This window comes from Nerophis ophidion, linkage group LG19, assembly GCF_033978795.1.
Source record: "Nerophis ophidion isolate RoL-2023_Sa linkage group LG19, RoL_Noph_v1.0, whole genome shotgun sequence".
NCBI lineage: Eukaryota > Metazoa > Chordata > Actinopteri > Syngnathiformes > Syngnathidae > Nerophis > Nerophis ophidion.
This window is the reverse complement of record NC_084629.1, coordinates 11,921,611-11,934,169: the sequence shown is the minus strand read 5'-3', so window position 1 is coordinate 11,934,169 and position 12,559 is coordinate 11,921,611. Positions and strand designations below refer to the sequence as shown.

The 12,559-nt window shown below is 36.7% G+C and overlaps 1 protein-coding gene across 1 annotated transcript in view; it reads right to left on the bottom strand.

The window, feature by feature from the left end:
• Positions 1-11,560, bottom strand: part of gpr156 (G protein-coupled receptor 156) — a 28,383-nt gene extending 16,823 nt beyond the window's left edge. Inside the window, exon 1 of the mRNA XM_061879161.1 lies at positions 11,408-11,560. The gene's annotated coding sequence lies outside the window, so the exon portion shown is untranslated. The remainder of the gene's footprint in view (positions 1-11,407) is intronic.
• Between the last annotated feature and the right edge of the window lie 999 nt (positions 11,561-12,559).

Sequence of the window (12,559 nt, the reverse complement as noted above, 5' to 3'; positions counted from 1 at the left end):
AGACAAAGTTTGAACTGTTTAAGGCAACCGATGATGATTTTAATCTTTTTGGACTTGTATATCTTGTAAATGTTACAATATTGGACACTTGTGTTAAACAATGCCAAAGCGCCAATTCATAAGGTTCATTGATTTGGGCATGAGCTTCCCTGCAGTTTGTTATCATTTTAACCTATTTTTGCAGGTTTACTCCTCAGTGAGATATTTTGGTACTTGACACATGCTAATTGTGAGCATGCTGGTGTTGGCATGTTAACTTTTTAAACAATTTTTGCAGATATATACTTCAGAGTTAGATATTTTAATACTTGACGCATGCTAATTGTTGGCATATTAACATTTAAACATTTTTTTTTAGGTTTACACCTCAGATTCATATATCTTAATACTCTTAACTTCCGGACCATAAGCGACTACTTTTTTCCTGTGCTTTGGACCCTGCGGCCCTATAAAACGGTGCGTCTAATTTCAGATTTTTTCTTTGCTGATGGAAATATAAATAGTTTTCATTAAACACATGCAAAGACACTGAAATCTGTGTTATTGTTCGCGCTTTTGGACGAGTTAGCTCGCTGTAGGTGCTGTTAGGCCAATGCCTCGTGTTTTCTGCTGTTTAAATAAAGCGTTGAACCGTAAGTACAAGTGTCGTTCCCTCCTCTAATCGTCCATAGTGTTTCTACTTATATTAATTGATCATGTATCACTCCAAACAACATTTGTAAGATTTACACTATAACTAAAACAGTTCCTACTTACTAAACCATCCCATCTGTGATGTCTGTTGGAATCTTTCCATGCATTTTTGTAAGTGCTATCGTAATGTAAGGAAGCTAGCATTGTTAGCATTAGCTAATATGCTAACATGTTAACACTAACACAGTGTCTATGTTAGTAATATTAACTTACAATCGCATTCTGTTTGTATTGTTCCAGTTTCACAAATTCCTGAGTGAATTCATAAAGACATCTCCAGGGAGTTGTTCAGTTTGTTTATTTGATTGGAGAGCTATCTTCCGCAGCTAGTGGGTCCATGACGGTGACTTCTGTTTTGTTTGATTAGCCTTCTTTTACAGTCGTGTCACATACACCGTTTGGAAACAAAAACATATGTAAATAAAAACATTTTTAAAATTCTGTGTAAATAACAAATTTTGCATCAAATATATATGCAGCTTATAGCCTTATAGTATTTTTGGTTGCGGCTTATATACTGGTGCAGGCTATAGTCTAGAAAACACAGAAATTGTTTTTTTCTTTCCTAATGACCATTTATTTTGTATTCTTTTCAGTGTTTTATTCTTACAACAAATACAGATAAAATGTTGCTGCCCTGCATTGGAGTTAGTGTTCAAATGGATGGAACTACCTATATAAAAATTATTCAGTTTTTTCTGCATCTATGTTATGAAATGAAGCCCACAGTGACCCACTTTTCAAATATTAATGGTGTCTGAAGAACAATGAAGCCCTCATGGGAAATGTCTGGGGTTCCTGTTCATGTCCTTTTCATCACTTTTCCCAGTTTAGATCGCACTTCTGCGAGCTTCCTGCAGGAAACGCTGCTCGAAAGAGGCATTTCCTCTCGTTTTTCAAAAAACCCTCCTGCCAGGTCTACTGGCTGTGGAGTTAAAACTAATAACACTTAAAGAAATGGCCCCCCACCCTGCTGAGGTCAAGAAAGGTGGGCTGACATCCAGCAGCAAGTGTGATGGTGTAAGCACTAAAACAATGTTAGTTTTTATGGTTTCTTCATTCTTTTGCCGCCTTGAATGCTAAACAGCAAGTAATACCTGAGTTACCTGTGGTCTCGCATGTCGTACTTTACCTTTTACAGCTTTCACTTGTGCTCCTTTCTAGACTGAATAACTCCAGTCTGACCCTTTCATCAAAAGAATACTCCTGTATTGTAATTGCGCCACTTTTAGGATTAAGATTAACCGTGGCTCCTGGCCTCCTGTAAATCCCAGGTTCAGAGGTTCATTCCTACTCGCCCAGTGGTCCAGCTATGAGTTTATACTTTTAAGCCCAGTTAGAATGCAATTATTGGGCGTAATCTTTGGGCACATGGTGCATTTTGCAGCAGTAGCATTGAAAGGAGTGCGACTAAAATCTGATCAGAGAATACTGCACTGTAGGATTTAAAGGGGAACTGCACTTTTTTGGAAATGTTGTCTATCATTCACAATCATTATAAGACGACAGATGGATTTTTGTTTATGCATTCTAAATATGAAATAAATTTGATCAAAAGTCCGCTTGCAATGAAGCCTATTGGAGCCGTTCAATTCTGCCTATAGAGTCCCTAAAAAAACACCTTCCTTAAGGTTTCATATACATGATGTAAGTATATACTGTATGTAATGTAGTAAGGGGCACATTTATGATAACATTTAATATTTACGTATTTCGACCAATTAGGCATACGCAGTGCATTAATTTTTTTTTTAAACGCATCACGATTGCTTTTTTTTTCTTCATCACTGATTTCTGCTCATGGCAAACTTTATGAGAGCCAACAAACATGTTAAAACACCACTGTACAAGGTTTGCTGTCAGTAGGATGCAGACTGCTAGATGTTCACATATTCCCATTTTAGATTTGTTGGATTATATTCTGAGTTATCTACTTTTCAAGTGAGATGCATGATTTATGTAATACAATAAATTTACAGGGAGCAGGGAAGCGAGGAAACAGCAGACGTACAGATGATGTAGACGTACAGAAGCACATAAGTGATCACGTCGCCGTTATAAATAGTTTGTCAGCGTTAGAGTTTATAATAACAATATCGCCAATATTTGGTTAATATCCAAGTCACGAAATGTAAATTGAGTATTGTTAGCGCTTTTTGAATGGTTACTTATCGGATTTTATCGGTGGAATAGTGGTGCTCCCATTGGCTCCACTGTAAGCGGACTTTTATTTAAGTGTATTTAATATTTAGAATTTATTTTTAAAAAATCCATATTTTGTTATGTCTTTCATAATGATTGTGAACTAAAGGCAAAATTCCCCCAAAAATGAAGTTGCCCTTTAAGAAACAACATAAAGAAACCCTTTTTTCCACTTTGTCTTAGCCAATAATAAACCACTGCTAGACACTCATTGGACACATTTACACTAACATTAGCTTAAATCTATTGCTTTGTGTTAGCTCAAAACTCCAGTCTCCACCTGGCGGCAGTGTTCCGTCATCTCATTGCCCTCAGTCTCCTCTTAGATTAAATCCATACGACAAAAATCACACATGCTAACATTAACTTGACCTTATTGCAAAGCCTTAGCTGTGGATGTAGGAGTATTATATACGCCACAGTTTCCACTTTGCTGCACTGCTACGTCATTTTACTGCCCTAAGCCTCCTCTTACATGAACTTTCTAATAAAAAATATCACACATGCTATAAATGACGACCTTGTTGCAAGGCCTAAACTCTGGATGTGGGAGTATTATATACTGCACAGACTGCACATTGCTGCAGTGCTCCCTTTTTTACTACTGGCCTCAGTCTCCTCTTGAGTGAACTCCAATACGACAAATGTCATCACACACCCTAAGTTAAGCTTTAACCTGTTGTTGTGCCTCAGCTTTGGTCGCTGCAGTAATACATACTTTAGTCTCCGCTTTACTGCAACGCTTCTTTTTTTTACCCTCACTGATCACTGCCCTCAGTCTCCTCTTGGATAAAGTCCAAAATAGCAATTTACCCACATTCTAAGCTTAGCTTTAGCTCGTTGTTGTCCCGTAGCTTTGGATGCTGAAATATTATAATCCACAGTCTCCACCTCACTTCCCCGCTCCCTTTTTTAATCACTCCCCGCAGTCTCTTTTTGGATACATTTTTAAAAGACAAATATTATCACACATGCTAATGTTAGCTTAAACCAGGGGTCCCAAAACTTTTCGACTCGGGGCTGCATTGGGTTAAAACAATTTGGCCGGGTGCCGGGCTGTATGTATGTATATATATATATATATATATATATATATATATACATACTGTGATAAGATGGCGACTTGTCAAGGGTGTACCCCGCTACTGCCCGAATGCAGCTGAGATAGGCTCCAGCGACTTCTTGCGACCCCAAAAGGGACAAACGGTAGAATATATATATATATATATATATATATATACATATACACACACACACACACACACAGTTGTGATTAAAATTATTCAACCCCCACACAATTCTGGTGTTTTAGCAAGTAGGACATTTATTCCGTATTTTGTTTATGGTCATATCAAATAAAGATGCATTAAATAGACAAATGAAACTTGAATTACAACATTATATTTTGTAACATACCAAACAGTGTCATTTCTCTTAAAATCTCATTGACAAAATTATTCAACCCCTTGAAGATCATAACTCTTAAGAACAGAATTTGAATAAGGTATTTTTAATCAGGTGTTGAAAACATCTGTAGATGTGATTAGAACCATAACGAGCAACAATTAAACTGATTGAAAAAGACTGTGACGCTCAGCTTCTTGTAGATGGTCATTGGTGTATTTGCAACATAGTGAAGTCCAGGGAGTGGTCAAAGAAGTCAAGAGAGGAGGTAATTTTTCTTCATAAGAAAGGATATGGATATAAGAAAATAGCAAAGACATTACACATTCCAAGAGACACAGTTGGGAGCATAATTCGCTAGTTTAAAGCTAAAGGCACAGTGGAAAAACTACCTGAGCGTGGTAGAAAGAGGATGCTGTGTGCAACTGCTGTCCTCAGCTGTTCCCCCCCCCCCCCCCCGGGTAACAGCTGAGGAACTACAACAGAACATTGCAGAGGGGGGAACGCAGGTTTCGTCCCAGACAATAAGGCGCGCACTATGAGATGAAGGCCTCCATGCCAGAACTCCCAGGCGCACCCCACTTCTGACTACCAGGCACAAGAAAAATAGACACCAGTATGCCAAAAATGATCTGGACAAACCCCAATGGTTTTGGGAAACTTTTCTATGGAGTGATGAGACAAAACTGGAACTCTTTGGGCCTATGAATCAACGTTATGTCTGGAGGAGAAAAAATGAAGCTTTCAAAGAGAAGAACACCTTGCCTACTGTTAAGCATGGTGGGGGGTCGATCATGCTCTGGGGCTGTTTCTCTGCCTCAGGTACCGGGAATCTCCAGCGCGTTCAAGGTATTATGAATTATATTTCTTACTAGGATATATGAGCTGCAAATGTCATGAAGTCAGTGACGAAGCTGAGGCTTGGGAGACGTTGGACCTTCCAACAGGACAACGATCCCAAGCATACCTCCAAATCAACATCAGAGTGGTTACAGAAGAACGGCTGGAAGACTCTGGAGTGGCCTTCACAGTCGCCAGACCTAAATCCTATAGAAAACCTGTGGTGGGACTTGAAGAAGACAGTTGCAGCACGCAAGCCCAAGAATATGAATGAACTGGAGGCCTTTGCTCAAGAGGAATGTGCTAAAATACCTGTAGATCGTTGCAAGAAGCTTGTGTCCGGTTATGTATCACGTTTGAAGGATGTAATTACTGCCAAAGGGTGTTCTACTAAGTACTAAAGATGCATGTAACTAGGGGGTTGAATCATTTTGTCAATGAGATATTAAGAAATATGTCCTTTTTTTGGTATTTTGTAAAATACAGTGTTCCAATTTAAGTTGCATTTGTCTATGTGACACATCTTTATTTGATATGACTACAAACAAAATACGGAATAAATGTCCAACTTGCTAAAACACCAAAATTGTGTGGGGGTTGAATAATTTTGATCACAACTGTATATATACACACATGCATACACAAGTCTCCAAAACGTTAACCACCATGTTGCTACTGTTTGTGTGTATATATATATATATATATATATATATATATATATATATATATATATATATATATATATATATATATATATATATATATATATATATATATATATATATATATATATATATATATTCCTCGCGCGCTAACTAGCTGAAACAGCGTGCGAGCGTGCACTTGCCGCTGATGATGTCACGTTATCGATGGGAAAATGCATTTTAGAACAATATGATTTTACTGAGTGGCTACGAGACACAACAGGTAACAACAGTTCAATGGATTAGAAAGGAAATATTTAAAAAAACAAATAAATAAATAAAATGAAAATAAAATAATTATTGTATTTTTTTTAAAACTTGGGACTTCCCGCAGGCCAGATTTTGGACGCGTTTCCGGACTCCAGGCCGTAGTTTGGGGACCCCTGGCTCAAACTGTTGCTGTGACTCAGCTCTGGATAAAATCTCCAAACGACAAATATCATCACACATGCTAACAAACAATACCCTGTTGTGACTCAGCTCTGGGCACAGCAGTATTACACTCCAATGTCTCCACTGTGCTGTAGCACTCACGTGTTCTCACTGCCCTGAATTTCCTCTTGGATAAAATCTCAAAATGTCAAATATCCTCACACGCTAACCCTCACTTGTGCCTTAGCTTGTAACGTTGCAGTATTATATACGCCACAGCACTCTATTTTATCTCACCTAAGTCTTCTCTTGGTTGTGTTTCTTTACATCAAGTAAACACAGCAAACCCTCGCTTTAATCTGTTGTTGCAGTGGTATCTCAGTTTATGAACCCCTAATTGTACAAACTTTTGGATTCACAAACCAGACTGAAGGAAAATTTAGTTTGTTGTATGAACCTTGTCTCAGTATACGAACCTTTCATTCAATCATTTTGTGCACAGCCCATTGTGGGCGAGCTGATCGATCTTGGGTGCGCATTGTCAGCTCAGCAGTGCTGTCGTTAGCTGCTGTGCACGGTGCTACTTTGTGTGCTTTTTAGCCTTTTTACAGTATCTTTATAGTTTTGCGAGTTTAATACGTACTAGTCCAAAAAAAGCAATGGACGAGCGATATGAAACATTCAGGAAGTATCCACAGCATCGTCTACACTGCCACCTCGCCCTCCATTTATAATTCAATGACAAGGTAAAGTGGATTTGGAACCAATCATCCATGTTTAGTAATTTGACAATTCATTGTTTTCTTATGGGGAAATTCACTTCAGTATACAAACTTTTCTAATCACCAACCCTGTTCAAGAACCAATTAACTTTTTAAATCGAGATTTCCACATTATTTCCATGTCTCGTTTTGACTGAACAATGAGGCGCGGTTAGCGCAGTTCTTACTGGTGCAAATTTTAAATAGGAACTAGACTATTTGCACCAAACAGAGCCAAGTAGAACCGCACGGAGCCGGTACTGTGCAGTGGAAAAGCGGCACTATACAGTATGTAGCTAATCTTAAATGAGCTGATAAACTAAATTAGTATATAAACATTAATATATAAAAAAAACATATATTTTATTTGAAATGCGATTCTAGTTTGTATTGATTCTTAATCGATTAAAAAAAATTGTGTGTGTATGTATATACATACATACATACATACATACACACACACACACACACACACACATATACATATATATATATATATATATATATATATATATATATATATATAAATAATAGGGCTGTGAATCTTTGGGTGTCCCACGAGTCGATTCAATATCGATTCTTGGGGTCACGATTCGATAATATATCGATTTTTTCGATTAGATTCGATTCTCGATTCAAAAACGATATTTTTCCGATTCAAAACGATTCTGTATTCATTCAAGGATTTCAGCAGGATCCACCCCAGTCTGCTGACATGCAAGAAGAGTAGTAGATTTTTTTTTTTAAAAAGCTTTAATATTTTTAAAGGACAATGTTCTATCAACTGATTGCAATAATGTAAATGATAAATAAATGGGTTGTACTTGTATAGCGCTTTTCTACCTTCAAGGTACTCAAAGCGCTTTGACACTACTTCCACATTTACCCATTCACACACACATTCACACACTGATGGAGGGAGCTGCCATGCAAGGCGCCAACCAGCACCCATCAGGAGCAAGAGTGAAGTGTCTTGCTCAGGACACAACGGACGTGACGAAGTTGGTACTAGGTGGGATTTGAACCAGGGGCCCTCGGGTTGCGCACGGCCACTCTCCCACTGTGCCACGCCGCCCCTTTGTTTTAACTATTAAACGAACCAAAAATATGACTTATTTTATCTTTGCGAAAATATTGGACACAGTGTGTTGTCAAGCTTGTGAGATGCGATGCAAGTGTAAGCCACTGTGACACTATTGTTCTTTTTTTTATTTTTATAAATGTCTAATGATAATGTCATTATGGGATTTTTAATCATTGCTATGCTGAAATTATAACTAATATCGATACTGTTGTTAATATTCATTTTTGTTTCACTACTTTTGGTTTGTTGTGTGTCGTGTTTGTGTCTCCTCTCAATTGCTCTGTTTATTGCTGTTCTGAGTGTTGCTTGCTCAGGTTTGGTTTTGGACTTGGATTGCATTGTTATGGTATTGCTGTGTAGTGGTTTGTTGGATTGATAAAAAATAATAATTAAAAAAAAATTCATTTAAAAAAAAAATCGATTTTTAAAAAACGCATTCGATTCGTATTCAAATCGATTTTTTCCCACACCCCTAATATATATACATACATACACATATACATATTTTATATACATATGGTATATATACATATATTTATTTGTCTGTCCTGTCCAGCCACTCAGGCAAAACATTTTGTTGATGTAAGGGACGGTGTGGCGCAGTGGGAGAGTGACCGTGCGCAACCCGAGGGACACTGGTTCAAATCCCACCTAGAACCAACCTCGTCACGTCCGTTGTGTCCTGAGCAAGACACTTCACCCTTGCTCCTGATGGTTGCTGGCTGGCGCCTTGCATGGCAGCTCCCTCCATCAGTGTGTGAATGTGTGTGTGAATGGGTAAATGTGGAAGTAGTGTCAAAGTGCTTTGAGTACCTTGAAGGTAGAAAAGCGCTATACAAGTACAACCCATTTATCATTTATTTATTTAAATGCCCCTATCTGCAGTACAGATTTACTTTAGAAAAGTGAAATGTTGTACACTTCTCTTGTTGCCTTATTTGTATTGACTTTATTGAATGTTTGCACAGATTTCTTTTAAACAAAACCAGTTTTCCTTTAAGTAATATAGAAATGTATCACAGCTGTTTGTTTTATGGAGGAATGTAGTTAATCATAGAACTGGCACCCAATGTTATTAAAAAGTATTGATTTTGAATCAAAAATCAATTCTCTATTGAATTGTTACCCCCTTGAATCAAATTAAATCCTGTGGTGCCCAAAGATTCACAGTCCTTGTATCGTATGTTTTTTTTGTTTTTTTTACCGTATTGCTTTACATGATACAGTCGTTCTTTGTTACTTTTTCCTTATCCTTCACCTAAAGTGTGAGTAAAGAATGCGCTACAGACCTGGTAAAACCTGATCAGTTCAAAAAGGAGATGATGCAGTATTTTATGCCTATCTAGGGTACTTGGTGCTTGTTTTAGCACACTGCAGCTAGTCCTGGTCCTAGTCTGAGTCATTAATGCTTCTGTTTCACGCAGTATTCTCACAGGAATGAGGCAAAAATAGAACCTTACCTACTGGTACACCCATTGTCGCAACCTAACCTAACCCCCCCACCGGATTGTAAATAATTCAATGTATATACTCTGATTAACTTGTATGATGACTATTATGCTGATAATATATATTTGTACCATGGACCCTGATTTAAACAAGTTGAAAAACTTTTTCGGGTGTTACCATTTAGTGGTCAATTGTATGTGGGCCTATCGAGGATGTCATAGTAGTTTGTGCAGCCCTTTGAGACACTAGTGATTTAGGGCTATATAAGTAAACATTGATTGATTGATTGAAATTCGGCAATTATCTTGATAACATCAGATAATGACTTAATTTATCGGGCATATCATCACTCTCCGATAGTATCTAAATTTTTTAAAGCCAAAACAAAAAAAGTGTTTTGATAAAAACGAAAATCTGACAGAAAATGCTTTTACAAATTTAATTTGGAAAAATATGCCTCCAATGTTCTAAGAGGTATCATGCAATACGCTCTTTCTTTGTTTAGTTGTTTTTTTTAAGAGTTCTAGATACTATAGATCAGTGGTTTTCAAATGGGGGTACACGTACCCCTGGGGGTACTTGAAGGTATGCCAAGGGGTACGTGAGATTTTTAAAAAATATTCTAAAAATAGCAACAATTCAAAAGTCCTTTATAAATATATTTATAGAATAATACTTCAACAAAATATGAATGTAAGTTCATAAACTGTGAAAAGAAATGCAACAATGCAATATTCAGTGTTGACAGCTAGATTTTATGTAGACATGTTCCATAAATATTGATGTTAAAGATTTCTTTTTTTGTGAAGAAATGTTTAGAATTAAGTTCATGAATCCAGATGGATCTCTATTACAATCCCCAAAGAGGGCACTTTAAGTAGATGATTACTTCTATGTGTAGAAATCTTTATTTATAATTGAATCACTTGTTTATTTTTCAACAAGTTTTTAGTTATTTCTATATCTTTTTTTCCAAATAGTTCAAGAAAGCCAACTAAAAATTAGGGGCGGCATAGCTCGGTTGGTAGAGTGGCCGTGCCAGCAACTTGAGGGTTGCAGGTTCGATTCCCGCTTTCGCCATCCTAGTCACTGCCGTTGTGTCCTTGGGCAAGATACTTTACCCACTATGTAAGTCACTGGAGAAAAGCGCTATATAAATATATTTCACTTCACTTCACATTTCACCTGCTCCCAGTGCCACCCACACTGGTTTAAATGTAACTTAGATATTGGGTTTCACTATGTAAAGCGCTTTGAGTCACTGGAGAAAAGCGCTATATAAATATAATTCACTTCACTTCAATATTTTGCACTATTATACAATTCAATAAATCAGAATCTGATGACAGAGTGCTGTATTTTACTCTTTTTTTTTTTTTTTTCAACCAAAAATGCTTTGTTCTGATTATGGGGTACTTGAATTAAAAAAAAAATGTTCAAAGGGGGTACATCACTGAAAAAAGGTTGAGAACCACTGCTATAGATGACAGTACTGCTCACAGTATACTGTACATGTCAGCTTGGCATCTTCTATGTTTAAAATGTATTTTTGTTTAATTTTTTAGCTTCAACGGGTGAGTAGATTTACTTAAATTTAGTTTTATTTAACTGTGTTTTAAAGTTGGGCATGTTAAAATGTGACTTAAAAGCAGTTATTGTCGAGGTAATAAAGTTCTTGTGAATACTCTGGAACAAATGAATTCATACAAGACATTATTTTCTATAGGAAGTTATGAAGTCGCCAACAAGCAAGCGTTACATCGACATGGAAGGTTCTACTCTACATCTGACTGCTTTTTGGTAAGTATTTTTTTTTTATATCAAACTACCTTATAAGCTGAACCTGGAACATGACAAAAGAACTAGAACGCACACAATAAGGAAGTAGGAATAAATACCTTAGGATGCCTGCTTCCATGTTGCAAGACTAGATAAGGAAGTGCCATCTTTTAAGATGTTTCCAACGTGGAAAAGAAGAATCACACATTTTGAAGTACGCCGAGAAGTCTCCACACGAGCTCCTGTCAGAAGAAACTCACTGTACTAAGAGTTTTCATTAGTGAGCAGGGAGGTGTGTGTTTGTGTGTGTCACAGGAAGGGTGTGTGAGCCTCTCACACGCACATTCACAGCCAATAGGGTGGAGAGTGTGATGGCCCATGTGGTACATGAGCGTTGGGACAGTGTCCTCAAGGGACAGGGTGGCAGATTTGGGAGTTCATAATGCAAATAAATACATCTGTGTAAATGGAAAGACACACAACCACACACACTATCTCGGTCTCTCCCTCACACACACACTGTCTATACATATACAAGCTGACACACATCATTCCTGATGAGGGTGCGACAACATGGTTTTTATAGCTAGAAATTATAGACTTGCTGTACAACAATTTTTTGGGCCAGAAATGACACAAACCAGCCTAATTTGACACCGCTTCACACTCATTATGTAACATATCCTCGTCATATTCCCGCTTGTAAGATGTCTTTTTCAAGTAAGTTTGCCGTTTTGTTTTATTCCCATAAAGAAAACTTTGACAAATAATGACCCTATTCTAACAATACTCAGACTCAATTAATGGAAAAATTGTTCAAATATATTTTTTCTGAGTTTTACCATTTTATTTCATTGTATTTTAAATCACTTCAATGCCAAACCCCTTTGGCAGTTTTTGTGGAAAAATAACTTTTTTTCCAAAACATTTTTTTTCTTGAAGTTGGACTTTTTCTAATTATATGATTCTTTTTTTGTAAAGTTCACAAAAAAGAATCATTATATAAAGTATGTCTTTTTTCCCCATTAAACACATTTATTTTTCAGTTTGTAAAATATTGACTTACGAGTAATTATCTGACTTTATCTTATAAATAGTCTGACATTCTTATCAAATTCCTTTTTTTGCATTTGACTTGCGTTTTTCCTGCTTGTAAAATTATAAATACTCTTTGTAATGTTTCAACTTTATTCTTGATCAATTCTTCTAACATTGTCTTTATAACGTTATCTCATATTATGTTTTTTTTTTGTTCGTAATATAATTAAAAA